Here is a 15,815-nt window from a genome sequence, read left to right on the forward strand (position 1 = left end):
CTAGCCAGTCCACCATTTGGTTGATATAGATTGGATGTGGGATTATGACAGTCATACATACCCTAGGGAGATGATCTTCCCCACCCCCCCCATCCACACCTTCTAGAGCTCATCCACACTAGACCCTCCTGCCTGGCTACCATGGTCAGAAAGTAGAAAATAGAACTAACAAAGCCTACTAGCAAGCCTCTACACTGATACCTGTACTTAGACCTACCCACACAGAGTTTTCGACTCATTGTTGTAAATACTGCTAAAAGAGGTGTGATCAATCTTTAAGCATGATAATGGATTTGTATTTTTTCTTCTTAATTTTATTAATGTGTTTTATATACTTTGAAGCTATATACTTTTGTCAAAACAAAATATTTTACTCTAAAATTAATCTCTTTATTATGAAATATGCTCCTTTATCATTTGTAATACTCTGCTTTACTTTTTTTTTTTAAGATTTATTTCTTTATTCATGACAGACACACAGAGAAAGGCAGAGATCTAGGCAGAGGGAGAAGCAGGCTCTCTGCAGGGAGCCTGATGCCGGGCTGGATCCCAGGATCCTAGGATCAAGACCTGAGCCAAAGGCAGATGCTCAACCACTGCCCCAATACTCTGGTTTCAAATGTACTTTATTTTTTTTATTTTATTTTATTTTATTTTATTTTATTTTAATTTTATTTTATTTTTAAAGATTTATCCATTTATTCATTCATGATAGACATAGAGAGAGAGAGAGAGAGAGAGGCAGAGACACAGGAGGAGGGAGAAGCAGGCTCCATGCCGGGAGCCTGACGGGGAACTCGATCCAGGGACTCCAGGATCGCACCCGGGGCCAAAAGCAGGCGCCAAACCGCTGAGCCACCCAGGGATCCCCTCAAATGTACTTTAGAGATACCAATATAGCTTTTATCAACTTTCTCATAGTATTAGTGTACAATATCTCTTTGCATTTTTAAAACTTCAATATATCAGGGTCCTTTTATTTAAAATATGTCTCTCGGGATCCCTGGGTGGCGCAGCGGTTTGGCGCCTGCCTTTGGCCCAGGGCGCGATCCTGGAGACCCGGGATCGAATCCCACATTGGGCTCCCGGTGCATGGAGCCTGCTTCTCCCTCTGCCTGTGTCTCTGCCTCTCTCTCTCTCTCTCTATGTGACTATCATAAATAAATAAAATTTAAAAAAAAAATTAAATAAAAAAAATAAAAATAAAAATAAAATATGTCTCTCATTGTAAACAGCAATGGCTTTTTTTTTTTTTTTTTTTTTTTAATTCCAAGCTCACACTGTCTTTAGTTTGGAGTGTTTAATCCTTTTACCTTTAAAGTACTTTTTACAGGATTTAATAATCCTGTTACCCTTTTGGTTTTCTACCTGTCCCATCTGTACTTAGTACTCTCTTCCTCTTTTCTCAACTTTTTTGGGATTAATCATATTTATTATCCCATTCTACTCCTCTTTTAAAATTTCTGTTATACATCCTCATATAATTCTTTTAGTGGTTACTTACACTGAAGCATGTAGTCTCAATCAGAATAAAATTCCCCCAAATAAGTGAAAATTGATGGAGGAGGGAGAGAGTCTTACTGCTTTTGTTTTTTTTTTTTTTTTTTTTTTTTAAGATTTTATTTATTTATTCATGAGAGACAGAGAGAGCGAGAGACAGAGAGAGACAGACTCCCCTGCAGGGAGCCTGACATGGGACTCGATCCTGGGACTCCAGGATCACGCCCTGGGCCAAAGGCAGGCACTAAACAGCTGAGCCACCCAGGGATCCCCTCTTACTGCTTTTATGTATAAAGACAAATATACACAAAGCACATATTTCTTTATGTGTACATCTGTGGTTCTAAATTGTCACAGCAGGGTACTCAGGGGAAAAAAAAGTCTCAAAATGTTTCCTCTGAAGGACTGTAAGGAAAAAATGTCTAGAAACGTGCTAGAGAAAGAATTAGCAAACTATAGCCCAAAGACCAACATATCTGGCTGTTTTTGTAAATAGTTTTATCCAAATATAGTGCACATATTCACTTGGACATGATCTATAGCTGTTGAGTGCTACAACTGCAGAGCTAACTAGTTATGATAGAATGTATAATCCATAAAACCTAAAATAGTTAAATATCTACCCATTTACAAATAAAGCTTCTTGACCCTTGCCCTAAGAGTTTATTTGTACTTTTTTTTTTTTACTTGTTACAACTGTACAAAAGTAAGGTTACTGGTGTTGAATGTGAACTATTCAACCACTTCTGGTAACTATTTGACAGGATCTATGAAAGCAGTATATACATTTTGACTTAGCACTTCCACTCTTGTATATATGCCGAGTAGAAACAATCATTTGTGTCCATCAAAACACAGAATTATTTTCGCTGCATCTTCCAACACTATCCTAAAACTGTTAACACAAATGTCTATCGAAAGAAATAGGGCAGAGGCCTATTTCTGGCTCAGTCAGTAGAGCATGTGACTCTTGATCTTGGGGTCATTGATTTCAAGCCCCACATTGGTCATAGAAATTAAAAAAAAAAAAAAAAAGAACAGGGCAAAATATAATGGAATTTATTCTAATTACAGAATATTACCTAATAATAAAATAGCATAAACAGATAATTCTCATAAATGTGAGATTGAGCAAAAGAATCCAGATAAGAATGTACATTATATATTGGGCAGCCCCGGTGGTGCAGCGGTTTAGCGCCACCTGCAGCCCAGGGTGTGATCCTGGAGACCCCGGATAGAGTCCCACGTTGGGCTCCCTGAATGGAGCCTGCTTCTCCCTCTGCCTGTGTCTCTGCCTCTTTCTCTCTGTGCCTCTCATGAATAAATAAAAATCTTTAAAAAAAAAGTACATTATATAAAATAACATTTATATGAACTCTTATATGAATCTACTAATTAAAACTAACCTATCATAATAGTGGTAAGAACAGTAGTTAACTTTGTTGAGGGTAGGGGCAAGTTGGTAATTACTGGAAGGAAACAGAAGAGAACACCCTGCTGTGTTAAAAATATGCTTTATCTTATGTATGTGATGGTTAAATGGGTATAAATATATACATGTTAAAAACAAATATCTTTTGCATAGTGTATATTAATGTTTCAATTAGGAAAAAATGTAAAACATGTAACGATAAGGTGGCAGAGGTGACTTTTGAATCCATATTCTTTTTTTTTTTTTTTTAAGATTTTATTTGCAAAAGAGCATGCATATGAGTGAACAGGGCAGAGGGAAAGGGAGAAGCAGACTCCCCCCGCCGCCACTGAGCAGGGAGCCCAACTTGTGGCTTGATTCCAGGACCCTGGGATCATGACCTGAGCCAAAGGCAGACACTTAACCGACTGAGCTACCCAGGTGCCACAGAATCCATATTCTTACTAAAAAGCAAGTTGTAACTCTGGTTATTGCTTGTGCAGTTCAGAATTATTTCATTATGGAGTGAAATCTGAGTATAAGTAACTTGCTGGAAAGTTAGAAATAATTTACAACCTACCAAAATACACAGAATCATAAGGGTTATTATTAAATAAATTCACCTCCATGGATATCTCATGGATACAGTAAAAATTAACTTTGTGGGCTTAAAGTACACAAACTGCACTTTCCAAAGAAAGGAATGGCCCTTAACTAGCTCCTGTGAGATAAGCTGGGAGCCCTTACAATATCCTCCTTTTAAAACCTTTTCAGAGCTATACCAGATAGTTTATGCTAACAATGTGACTTACAGTAAACTGTTTTGTTTGCCAGGGGCCCCGGGCAGAATGAATGTGTCAATCTGACCTCTGGAGGGGCTTGAAACTGAGTAGCTCAAGTAAACTGCATAGTTGCCCTGTGCCAATGTTTCTGACCCTCACTAAAAACCCTGGACACCAGAAGTCAGGTGACCTTCACATATGTTTTTACTAATTGCTGCTAGGAGAATTAAGCATTGACTGTGTGACTCAACCAGAAGCTCACATCTAGTTTTTCATGCTATTCACACTATGTGACTTTCCTCCTCGCTGATTAAACTACCATTTTCCCTAATTCTGTAGTCCTGGAACATCATCAATTTGAGGTTGTTTTGCAGAACTTTGACAAACCATGGCTTTAGTGTAAGTTAGTCAAAACCTTAAGCTTTAGGTTTGTCTCCGTAATATCTCTTCTCAACAACTACAAAGGTGCATTGTCTGATTTTTAAAAAATAGTCTTTACCATAACCTACCATAGTTTTAGTCCTATTCATAGTTTATATTTACATGATCAATTATAAACAAGAGATAGAAGCTATGTCTCTTTAATGCTAGTATCTCCACTAGTTACATGAACAATATTGGCATAATGTAGGCACTTAATAAATATCTGATGTTTGGCTTATATGTAACTTCTAGAAATTCCTAAGAAACAGATATGAAAGCAGATAAAATTCTATTATAATGATCTATATATATTATAAAGTAGTTTATGATAATTCTAAGTATCTCTAAGAGTAGCCAATAGGTTAAAGTATGGTAAGCTATATGTTATCAATATCTGCAGTATTTGACATTGATTCATATTAAATGTTGATGAAAAATATTTTTGGGGGATCCCTGGGTGGCGCAGTGGTTTAGCACCTGCCTTTGGCCCAGGGCACGATCCTGGAGACCCGGGATCGAATCCCACATCGGGCTCCCGGTGCATGGAGCCTGCTTCTCCCTCTGCCTGTGTCTCTGTCCCTCTCTCTCTCTCTCTCTCTCTCTCTCTGTGTGACTATCATAAATAAATAAAAATTAAAAAAATTTTTTTTGATGAATTAGTGAGACAATCAGGTTTTATTTTTTATTTTATTTTATTTATTTATTTATTTTTTGACAATCAGGTTTTAAAAGTGATTGGAGGTTGTATACTGTCATTATAAAGAACATAAGATCCATCATCCAAAATTCAGGTTATTAACTTTACCTTTAGTTGTTACTGTGTAACTTTTTACTACATTACTTAACTGTGACTATCATAAATAAATAAAAATTAAAAAAAATTTTTTTGATGAATTAGACAATCAGGTTTTATTTTTTATTTTATTTATTTATTTATTTATTTATTTTATTTAATTTTATTTATTTATTTTTTTGACAATCAGGTTTTAAAAGTGATTGGAGATTGTATACTGTCATTATAAAGAACATAGGATCCATCATCCAAAATTCAGGTTATTAACTTTACCGTTAGTTGTTACTGTGTAACTTTTTACTACATTACTTAACTGATTTATTTCCTCATCAGTAAAATGGGAAAGCAACAGTGACCTACCTCAAAGTTGCTATATGTACCAAATGAAATAAAACATAAAGGACTTTCAGTGGCATATAATAAACACCTAATGACACCAAGTAAAAACCGCCTATTAATTAATGAACTTATAAAGAATAATTAAGGTCCCTTGTTTATTATTTTTTTAAATTTCCTTTGTGCTTCTCCTTTTTCTTACAGTAAAATTTGACATTCTTAAGTCTATATTTCCATGTAATGTTACCTCATTTCAGGACCCAATCTTCAGATTTCAGTTCTTCCTCATTAATGATATTTGTCACAAAGATTCTCAAAAAGCAAAGGAAGATATATATTCTTGTCCTCTACATAGATCTGCACACATAAAACTAGCTCAAAGAATTGATCTAATAAGTCACAACTTGAGCATAATAAGAAAAGGCTCAGTCTTGTTCCTATGTCCAACACAGGAGTTACGTGCATATTTATTTGTTTCTATTAATCTGTCCTTTCAAATATAATGTGAATAATGATGTGTGTATGATACTTGGATCGCCCAGATCATTCCTATGTTCTATGAAAAAAAACACAATCTCTAAAAAATATGAAATTCTGAATAGCAGTCTTAATTCATACTTTGTTCCCTGATAATTGAAATTCCAAGTTTTGAATTCTTAGATGTGTCAAATCACATGGTGACCACTGCTACTATCTAATAACTACATCCCTAGAAGTATGATAAAACTCTACCTTTGTCTCTTCTATGTGGCAAAAAATTAATGTGGATAAAAAATTAATGTGGATAAAAAATTAAGGATCATCTCAATAGATGCAGAAAAAGCATCTGACAAAATTCAACATTGATTTGTTAAAAACTCACAAAGCGGGTACTGAGGGAACACACTTCAACATAATAAATATCATATATGACAAACACATAGCTAAGATCATCATACTTAATGGTGAAAGCTTTTCCTTCAAGATCAGGAACAAGATATGATGCCCACACTTGCCACTTTTATTCAGTATTAGAAGACCTAACCAGAGCAATTAGTTACCCAAATCAGAAAGGAAGATGTCAAACTGTCACTATTTGCAGATAACATGAGACTATATATAGAAAACTCTATAAAGACTACACCAAAACAAACAGAAACCACAACCCTCTTAGGTTCAGTTAAGGTGCAGGATACATAATCAGTGGACATAACTGGTTTCATTTCTATATGCTAATAATGAATGATCAGAAAGGTATTTTTTTTTAATTTTTATTTATTTATGATAGTCACAGAGAGAGAGAGAGAGGCAGAGACACAGGCAGAGGGAGAAGCAGGCTCCATGCACCGGGAGCCCGACGTGGGATTCGATCCTGGGTCTCCAGGATCGCGCCCTGGGCCAAAGGCAGGCGCCAAACCGCTGCGCCACCCAGGGATCCCCAGAAAGGTATTTTTAAAACCCTATTTATAATTGCATCAAAAATAATAAAATACCTAGGGATAAATTTAATCAAACTGGTGAAGGAACTGTACACTGAAAACTATAAGACATTGGTGAAAAGAAATTGAGGGAGACACAGATAAATGGAAAGGTAATCCATAGTCATGGATTGGAAGAATTAATACTGCTAAAATATCTAGACTATCATAAAACATATTCAGTATATCCCTATCAAAATTCTAATGACATTTTTCACAGAAATACAACAAACAATTCTAAAAAATGTATAGAATCACAAATGACCCTAAAGAGCCAAAAGAATCTTGAGAAACAAAGTTACAGTAATATGATAAAAGAAACAATATATTAACATAAAATACATTAGTCAATGGACTAGAACAAAGAGCCCAGAAAGGAACTCACATACATATGGTCAATTTATGACAAAGGAGCCAAGAATATACACTGGGACAATGACAGTCTCTTCAAGACATGGTGTTGGGAAAACTGAACCACCACATGCAAAGAAATGAAATTGGAATATATTTTATAGTATACACAAAAATCAACTCAAAGTGGATTAAGGAGTTGAATATATGACTTGAAGGGCAGCCCCAGTGGCGCAGCGGTTTAGCGCCGCCTGCAGCCCAGGGCGTGATCCTGGAGTCCCGGGATCAAGGCCCACGGAGCCTGCTTCTCCCTCTGCCTGTGTCTCTGCCTCTCTCTCTCTCTCTCTGCATCTCTATGAATAAATAAATAAAATATTAAAAAAAAAAAGAAATAATAAAGTTCCTAAAAGAAAACAGAGGGCAAGCTCCTTGACATTGGACTGGGCAATGATTTTTTGGATCTGACACCAAAAGCAAAGCAACAAAAAGAAAAATAAGTGGGACTACAGCAAATTTAAATGCCTCTGCACAGCAAAGGAAACCATCAACAAAATGAAAAGGTAACCTACTGAATGGGAAAAAATATTTGCAAATCATAGATTTGATAAGGGGTTAATATCCAAAATATATAAAGAAGTCTTACAACTTGGGGTGCATGGGTGGCTCAGTTGGTCTTATAAGTGTCTGCCTTCAGCTCAGGTCATGATCCTAGGGTACTGGGATCAAGCCCCAAGTTGGGCACCCTGCTCAGTGGGAGTCTGCTTCTCCCTCTCCTTCTACCACCCCTACCCCGGCTCATTCTTTCTCATATAAATAAGTAAAATATTTAAAAGAAACAAAACAGAACAGAAGTCCCATAACTCAATAGCCAAAAACCAATCTTAATAAAAATGGGTAGTTTGAGACGCCTGGGTGGCTTAGTGGTTGAGCATCTGTCTTTGGCTCAGGGCATGATCCTGGGGTCCTAGGATCGAGCCCTGCAGGGAGCCTGCTTCTCTTTCTGCCTATGTCTCTGCCTCTGTGTGTCTCATGAATAAATAACATCTTAAAAAAAAAAAATGGGTAGAGTCTGAATAAACATTTTCCAAAGAAGACATGCAGATTGCCAATAAGTAAACGAAAAGTTGCTCAACACCACTAATCATCAGAGAAATGCAAATCAAAACCATAATGACATATCACTTCACACCTCTTTAGAATGGCTACTATCCAAAGACAAGAAATAACAAGCATTGAGAAGGATGAAGAGAAAAGGAAATCTTTCCTTTTGCACTGCTGGTAGAAATGTAAATTGGGTGCAGCCAGTATGGAAAATAGTGTGGAGGTTCCATAGAACATATCAGTTGTATCTCCAAAACAAAATAAAACCACATACCCAGAGAGAAAAAGTTTATTTCTTTTCTTTTTTTTTTTTTTTTTTTTAATTTATGATAGGCACACAGTGAGAGAGAGGCAGAGACACAGGCAGAGGGAGAAGCAGGCTCCATGCACCGGGAGCCTGACGTGGGATTCGATCCCGGGTCTCCAGGATCGCGCCCTGGGCCAAAGGCAGGCGCCAAACCGCTGCGCCACCCAGGGAGAAAAAGTTTAGAAGAAGGTACATGAAATTATAAAAAGTGGCTATTTCTGGATGGCAGAACTATGGCTAATTATTATGTTTGTTCTTTACAGGTTCCTTAAATACTGAATATTTTGCAACAAACATGCATTAATTCATCATCAAAAATATATAAGGTAGCTATTTCCACTTAACAGATTCAATAGTTGGGAGACGCCTGGGTGGCTCAGCGGTTTAGCCGCCTACATTTGGCCCAGGGTGTGATCCTGGAATCCCTGGGATCAAGTCCCACATCGGGCTCCCTGCATGGAGTCTGCTTCTCCCTCTGCCTGTGTCTCTGCCTCTCTCTCTCTGTGTCTCTCATGAATAAATCTTAAAAAAAAAAAAAAAAAGATTTAATAGTTGGAGGCTAGTTTCTTTCTATTAAGAACCCTGTGAGCAAAAATATCTCTAAAATGAATGGGATCATCAAAGATATCTGTAATTGAAATTACTCCTGTAAACTTGTGAACATCCTTTGCTGTATGTATCTCAACAATGTAATAGGGCACATTCATTATTCACATATCTGAATTAACAAAATTCAGGGAGGTGGCATTTTCAGACTGTTAGATGAACTTTAATCAGTCAACATGGAACTTCCTGGCCAATACTAGGAAATTTACTAAGAAACCCCTTCTGCACTCTTTAGAACACAACCTTACATAAGCAATACATTCCTCGCATGGATTCATGAATTGTTCAACAAAACCAGTGAAATCTTCAAGTTTATTTATTTGAATTTCGTTTTTTTAACAGATTTGGTGGCAGCAGTAGAATTCAAAGAGAACTACTGGCATTTGGGGAAAATGAACAAAGTGTGGCAGCCCTTGAACACTTCTAAGTTCACTGTCTTGCCATTTCCAAGGCCTGTTGGTAAGCCCTCTCTTAGTTTGAGCTCTGCTCTTTTTGCATTTGAGCTACCAATCTAATTGGCATTAGAGTCCAGGTTGAACAGGTCAGGCTGGACTGACAGGAGGCTCTAACAGCACTATTCCTTAGCCCTTGGTTCAATCCTCAATTCCATGTTGGAATCCCTTCCTCAGTTCCAGTCCACAGTCCCCATTCACTACCTTTCTCCATTTCTAATATGCAGTCTCCATTAAAGGAGTCTGCTAGTTTAGTCCACACTGGAAATTGCTGGTGGTACACATAGCCAGCTCACAGTGACATCTCTTGGCTACTGCTGATATGTTAAGGTGCGGACTTGTTTGTTGTGTTCATGTAAATAAAGGCTTAGCTAAAGGGATCTTTAAATTCCAAAGAGTTAAGCATTCCACCTTCTGGCACATTTAATTTATATCTAAGATCTATGGTCCTAGAAGGTATAAAAACCTACCTGCCAGTTTTGTGTCCTAAAGAACTTGGCTTGGTAACCATCAGGTTGGGAACCCAAGAATAAGGCTGGACAAACACGTTCATTTGCACCTATGGCTGGGCAGACACGTGGGTCAATTCCATTTGTGGCTAGGGTCCTGTTGAACTGCTGCCAACCCTTATGGGAAATACAATGGCCATGATGGGAACAATGCAATTGTGTAAGATCATTTAAGTGCACCTGAATGCAAGGCTTCCCAAATTAAACAGAATTGGCAAGGAGAAGCCTCCAAAAGGTTTAAAAATACCAAAACAGTGTTATTAAAAGATTCCCTGCAAAAGGCTGCAGGAAAATTAAGTATGTAAGAGGTACCTACAACAAAAGACTGTAAGACTGACATAACTCCTACTGCTCCCCTCTATCCTCCTTTGAGTACTCATTCTCCCAATCCTCTGAAATGTTTATCCACTCTGAAGAATAATAACTGTAAACAAAAGTCTGCCAAGTTAACAGCCTTACAGACGCCCCATCTCTATCTTCAAAGGACCCTTCCCAGGGTTGACAAAACTGAAGGATTTTCTGGTAAACATTTACATTTTCCTTTAAATGGTCAAGGTAGGTATCCGGTAGGTATCAGAACATGCAGAGTGGATCCTAGAAAAAGCAGAAGTCAGTAAAGGAGGAAAATTCTTATCAGAATCAGTTCTTCTGAATCTCTGCAATGTCCAGAAAATTTCACATCGTGTCTCCCTTTCCAAACCTAAATCCATTGTGTTGATCCCTTGTCTTCCAGGGATAGCTACTGCCTTCTTGTTTACCTAACTGTGTGACTGGGCCTGGCTTTCTACCTCCCTGGGATGCGCAGGTTGTTGGTTCTTAGTACTGGCTATCTTTGGGAGCAGCCCTGGATTTTGGGAAGGTAATATCCTTTGCATGCTCTTTGGGGACCCTTTTTAGACCCAAGCAGGTTATTCAATACTGCCAGAAATATTTAAAATTAGAAGTATTTACCCATAAGGAAAGAAGAAAATTGAGAATACTATAGTTGAATAGGTGGATCAACTGATGTCAATTTAAGCTACCCCCCAATTCTTTGAGGAATTGAGAACTATCCTTACAAATCTTTTTGCACAACAGAAGTCAGCTTTAAAGGCAGTTCAAAATTCACCCAATCCTTTACCAATTCCAAAACTTCCCTTGTTTATCTCAAAAGGCTAATAAATAAAGGCTATTGGCCTTAGGAAACCAAAGTCCTTCTTTGAAGCACTTTTATTCTTTCTTTGTCCCTAGAAGTTAAACCTCTTATCATGTCTTTGAAATGTAAACCTGAGATTGAATGAAAGAAAAAGGAAAGAGGCCTTTTAAAAATACAAACTAAAAACAAACTAAAAAAACAAAAAATAAAAAATAAAATAAAATAAAAAATAAAAATACAAACTGCTGAAAGGGCTCTTTTACCCAAACTCCAGCACAATCTCTTTAAGGTTTAATTCAGGGACGAAAACCAATCTTAAAAATCTTCACAGGGGCAGCCCAGGTGGCTCAGCGGTTTAGCGCCACCTTCAGCCCTGGTTGTGATCCTGGAGACCAGGGATAGAGTCCCACGTCAGACTCCCTGCATGGAGCCTGCTTCTCCCTCTGCCTGTGTCTCTGCCTTTCTCTCTCTCGCTCTGTGTCTCTCCTGAATAAATAAATAAAAAATCTTAAAAAAGAAAATCTTCTCCATAAATATTAATAACTATAAGGTCTTCACATCTGTGTGTTTATGTCTTATGTCCATATACAGTTGTATATGGATATATAGGAGATATTCTATCTCCAGATGATATCACTAAAATTAATTTGTAAAAACCCTATTCAATTGACGCACTTGAAAGTATGTGGCATTCTGTAACTCTCAGAAAGACAGAAACTAACCCAAATGTTTTTCAAGTTTATGTTATCGGGGAAATATTCCATATGCAAGCTACTTTAAGGTTGATGTCTAATTAAAACAGGCATGCCTTTAGAGTTAGGATTAAATATACAAATTTTGTTTACTAGTTTACTAGCCAAGTAAGTGCATATTATCTCTTACAAAATCTGTCAACAAAAAAGTAATAGCTTGGGGAAGACTTCTAGGGAAAATGGAGAAGTAGGAGGATCCTAATCTCACCTCATCCCATTGATACTAGATAACACATCAGTACAAATAACCCAGAAAACCTTAAGATTGGCAAAACAAACTCCACAGCTTAACCTAGAGAAGAGGTCACACTGAAGAGGGCAGGAAGGGCAGAGAACAGTGGGAAGCTAACCCCTGCAGGATGGATGCTGTAGGGAGGGAACAGACTATCAAACTGGGGAGCCTGCGCAAGGAAGATGAATCCCCACATTTGGCTTTGAAAATCAGAGGGGGCAAATTTTATGAGTTCTTAAAATCAGTAGTACTTAAAGTCTCGAACTTTAAAACTCAGCAAACTCAGGTTTGGCAGAAGCCAGAGGGTGACATGAAGCTAAGTCCCTGCCCTTAAAGAGTCAGCGCAACAGACAGCCCACTGAGATGCATTTTGAGAAACACCTGGGCAAAACATGAGGGAGAGTAAGTAACTAATCTGAGTATACTGAGGAACTTTTCCAGGAACATAAGCTGGCAGATGCCATTTCTCTCCGCTGGCCCCAGTATTGTGGGAACCTGGGAATTGCAGGCATTCACTACCTACTTTGTTTACATGACATCCTGCCCCCTCCAGCTGGGCCTGTCTCAGTCCCTGTACTGTGGGTCCCCTCCCCAAGAAGAATGGTGCAGACCTTGCCCATACTGCCTATCCTGATCTCCTGTGGAGGATGTGGGCATCTTGGTACAACTGTACCCCTGACCTGAGTGACTTTGCAGAGTGGTCTGGTTGCCCTGGTCTCTACCGTGGCTATGAGTCCAACTGTGGAAGGGAACCAGCCCCAATTTATTAAAAGTGCATGCTTCACCCACTACTTTCAAGAGCAAGCAACACAGCTGACTTTCATAACACACAAAAGAGACACAGAGAGTTAGGCAAAATGAGCAGACAGAAGAATATGTCCCAAATGAAAGAACAAAAAAAAAAAAAATTATAGCAATAAATCTAAGCAAAATGGAGATAAGTAATATGCCTGACAGAATTTAACATAATGATCATAAAAACTCATTGGACTTGAGAAGAATGCAGAACCTCAATGAGACTCTGAATACAGAGATAAAAAAAGAACCAAACAGAGATGAAAAACCCAATAATTGAAATTAAAAATACACTTGATGGAATAGTAGGCTAGAGGAAGCAGAGAAACAAATTAATGACCTGGAAGACAGGCTAATGGAAAGAAATCAAGCTAAGCAAGAGAGGAAAAAATTATGCAAAATGAGAACAAAGGGAATTCAGCAACTCCACCAAGCGTAATAATATCTGCATTACAGGAATCCGAGAAAAGAAAAGGGGGCAGAAGATTTATTGAAGAAACAAAAGCTGAAAACTTCCCTAACCTCAAAACAGAAATCCAGATCCAGGAGGCACAGAGATCCCCCAACAAAATCACCACAAGAAGAGTCAAGTCAAATTACCAAGACACAAAGTAATTAAAATGGCAACAAATAGTGATAAATAAAAAATTTCAGAAGCAGCAAGAGAAAAGACAGTTATATACAAAGAAAACCCCATAAGGCTATCAGATTTTTCAGCAGAAACAACGCAGGCCAGAAGGGAGTAGCATGATGATATTCAACATGCTAAAAGAGAAAAATCTGCAGCCATGAATACTCTACATAGCAAGACTATCATTCAAAACTAAAGAAGAGATAAGGAATTTCTCAGCAAACAAAAACAAAAGGAGTTCATGACCGCTAAACCAGCCTTGCAAGAAATATTAAAGAAAATCTCTGAGTGGAGAGGAAAGACTTTAAGTGAGAATAGGAAAATCAGGAAGCAGAAAAGCAATAAAAATAAATGTATCTATAAAAATCAGTCAAGGGATTCATAAAATAAAAGAATGTAAAACATTATATATATATAAAATGTGGGGAATAATGAAAGAGGAGTAAACAATGAATTCAAGCCTAAGTGATTATCTACTTTATGTAGACTACTCTCTGCAAATGTTATATATAAACCAAATGATAACCACAAATCAAAAACCAGTAACAGGGATCCCTGGGTGGCGCCCCGGTTTAGCGCCTGCCTTTGGTCCAGGGCGCGATCCTGGGGACCCGGGATCGAGTCCCACGTCGGGCTCCCGGTGCATGGAGCCTGCTTCTCCCTCTGCCTAGGTCTCTGCCTCTCTCTCTCTCTCTCTCTCTCTCTCTGCGACTATCATAAATAAATAAAAAATAAAAAATAAAAAAACTTTCTTTAAAAAAAAAAAAAACAGTAACAAATACACCGGGAATAAAGAGAAAGGAATCCAAGTATATCACTAAAGCCAGCAAAGCACAAAAGAGAAAGAAGGACCAAGAAAAACTACAAAAACAACCACAAAACAAGTAACAAAATAGCAATAAATACATACCTATCAGTAATTACTTTTTTTTTAAATTTTTTTTCTTAATTTTTATTTATTTATGATAGTCACACACAGAGAGAGAGAGAGAGGCAGAGACACAGGCAGAGGGAGAAGCAGGCTCCATGCACCGGGAACCCGATGTGGTATTCGATCCCTGGTCTCCGGGATCGCGCCCTGGGCCAAAGGCAGGCGCCAAACCGCTGCGCCACCCAGGGATCCCAGTAATTACTTTGAATGTAAATGGAGTAAATACTCCAATCAAAAGACATAGGGTGATGGAATGGATAAAAAAAACAAGACCCATCTATATGCTGCCTACAAGAGACTCATTTCAAACCGAAAATCACCTGCAGATTGAAAGTGAGGGGATGGAGAAATATTTATCATGCAAATGGATGTCAACAAAAAGCTGAGGTACAGGGATCCCTGGGTGGCGCAGCGGTTTGGCGCCTGCCTTTGGCCCAGGGCACGATCCTGGAGACCCGGGATCGAATCCCACGTCGGGCTTCCGGTGCATGGAGCCTGCTTCTCCCTCTGCCTGTGTCTCAGCCTCTCTCCTCTCTCTGTGTGACTATCATAAATAAATAAAAAAAAAAAAAAAAAAAAAAGGCTGAGGTACAAATACTTGTATCAGAGAAAACAAACAGACTTTAAAACAAAGACTGTAACAAGAGACAAAAAAAGACACTATATAATAATAAAGGGAACCATCCAACAAGAGGATATAACAATTGTAAATATTTATGCACCCAACATATGAGCACCCAAATTCCCTGAAAAGTTAAAGACAAACATAAAGGAACTTGGACTTACACACTAGATACTGGATGGTTTTAACAAATGTATTCAGAACATTCCATTCAAGTGGACATAGAACATTCTCCAAAGAAGATCACATATTAGGACACAAAACATGTCTCAACAAATTCAAGACCCCAGAATCATAACCTTGAAACAAAGGTGGGAAATGAGCCACCCAGGCACCCCTAGGTTAAGAAGTTCTATCCTAGGACATTAGCAAATCTGATGTTTTTTTGTATATTTTTTTTTATTGGAGTTCAATTTGCCAACATATAGTATAACACCCAGTAAGCAAATCTGATTTTCAAAGATTGCTTTTAAATGCTCATGAAAATTAATTTTATAGTTTCATTGTTTTTGATTCATAGAAAATTTATGGTGAATACTTAGAATCTTCATATAACAACAGTTTTATTTGTTACTAGAGGACTTGTGGGGTTTTTTTTTTTAAGATTTTATTTATTTATTCATGAGAGACACACAGAGAGAGGCAGAAACCTAGGCAGTAGGAGAAGCAGGCTCCCCCACCATGGGGAG

General features: G+C 37.9%; 1 protein-coding gene and 1 long non-coding RNA gene across 22 annotated transcripts in view; one reads left to right on the forward strand and one right to left on the reverse strand.

The window, feature by feature from the left end:
• Nucleotides 1-15,815, forward strand: part of LOC102152738 — a 100,650-nt gene that overhangs the window by 83,820 nt on the left and 1,015 nt on the right. For 8 of the 16 annotated variants that reach the window (XR_005354697.1, XR_005354683.1, XR_005354690.1 and 5 more), the window contains 3 exons: nt 8,725-8,787; nt 9,410-9,526; nt 10,762-11,487. This is a non-coding gene — a long non-coding RNA (uncharacterized LOC102152738). The other 8 variants (XR_005354695.1, XR_005354689.1, XR_005354693.1 and 5 more) reach the window with 6 other exon arrangements.
• The window catches only part of ZNF529 (zinc finger protein 529), a 115,071-nt gene that overhangs the window by 69,579 nt on the left and 29,677 nt on the right, over nt 1-15,815 (reverse strand). For 3 of the 6 annotated variants that reach the window (XM_038529160.1, XM_038529152.1, XM_038529151.1), the window contains one exon: nt 9,990-10,622. The exons of 2 other annotated variants lie outside the window; for them this stretch is intronic. The gene's annotated coding sequence lies outside the window, so the exon portion shown is untranslated. The remainder of the gene's footprint in view (nt 1-9,989; nt 10,623-15,815) is intronic. One more of the 6 variants, XM_038529155.1, reaches the window with a different exon arrangement.

This window comes from Canis lupus, chromosome 1, assembly GCF_011100685.1.
Source record: "Canis lupus familiaris isolate Mischka breed German Shepherd chromosome 1, alternate assembly UU_Cfam_GSD_1.0, whole genome shotgun sequence".
Classification (NCBI taxonomy): domain Eukaryota; kingdom Metazoa; phylum Chordata; class Mammalia; order Carnivora; family Canidae; genus Canis; species Canis lupus.